Genomic DNA, 1,158 nt, shown 5'->3' with positions numbered 1-1,158 from the left:
TTTTTTTAAAAAGGGGGAAAAAAAAATTTACGTGTACAGAGAACAAAAAAGTCTATTTTCAGTTTTACTTTTGTATATAAACCTAAGATGGCCTCACTGGTGAAAATGAGAAAAAAAAAAAAACACACAAAAGAGAAAAAAAAATTAACAAAAACAAGGAGCTTCAGTTCATTTTTATGGATGCTGAAGATTTTCCACCTGTGCATTTGTCATGTGAGTTTTTCTGGTTTTTTTTCCCCTATGGTTTGGACACGAATGGCATTATTTTCTTTGCAGTTCCATACACAGGAAAGGAGCTGAACTTCTAAAGTTCAAGCTTGGGGGAGAGGGTTTTTTCTCCTTCACACGGTGGTGGAATCTCATTCCCCCATCCCRTATTTCATGCTGGTTTTATTCTGCTGGAAGCAGAGCAAACTCTCCTCTGTTTGCAGGCAGAGCCTTTCAGGAGTGGGTTTGGTTTTTTTGGGATTCTTTTTTTGTCTTTTCTGGTTCCCTGTGCCCTTCTCTCTGGACAGCTTCTCTTTTTGAATTCCGTGCTTTGGTCAGGTATGTCCATGTGACAGATTCCAGGGAATGGCAGGGAGCTGAGTGGCAGGGGCAGGCTGGAAATGGGGAAAATCCACTCCCTGCAGAGCATGCTGGGGAATGCTCACATTCCCGAGGCTGCCAGAGCTCTGGGRACATTTGGACAGCGCTCCCAGGGATGCACAGGGTGGGATTTTGAAATGCCTTGTGCAGGGCCTGGAGCTTAACTCTGACCCTCGTGGGTTCTTCCTGACTCGGAATATTCCACAATTCCACGATTTTGTCCTTCTCAAGGGCCAGGCTCCATCAGACGGCTGAGGAATGGCTCGAGGGATGAGGGGGAGCATTCTTGAGGAGTGGAGCCCCCAAAAAAGCATCATCTGGTATGGAGGGTTTTGTTTCTGAGAACTGAGTGATGAAATCCTGTCCAGACACCTTCAGATGTTCCATCAGTTCAATCTCAAGCCGTGTCCGTGTTCCCTCCTGGAGCTCCTTGGGCTTGGCCGTGCCCAGAACGGCCTTGGCAGCCCAGGCCTGCCTTTTCTGCCTGGAAAAATCCTCCCTGGGCCCCCTGGATCCATCCTGCTGCTGCTTCCCAGGGAACGGGGCCGTGCCCACCTGGCAGCCAGCGCA

The sequence above is a fragment of the Malurus melanocephalus genome, unplaced genomic scaffold (genome assembly GCF_030028575.1).
Source record: "Malurus melanocephalus ecotype Western Australia unplaced genomic scaffold, MMel_1.1 scaffold_169, whole genome shotgun sequence".
NCBI lineage: Eukaryota > Metazoa > Chordata > Aves > Passeriformes > Maluridae > Malurus > Malurus melanocephalus.
This window is presented reverse-complemented; position numbering follows the sequence as displayed.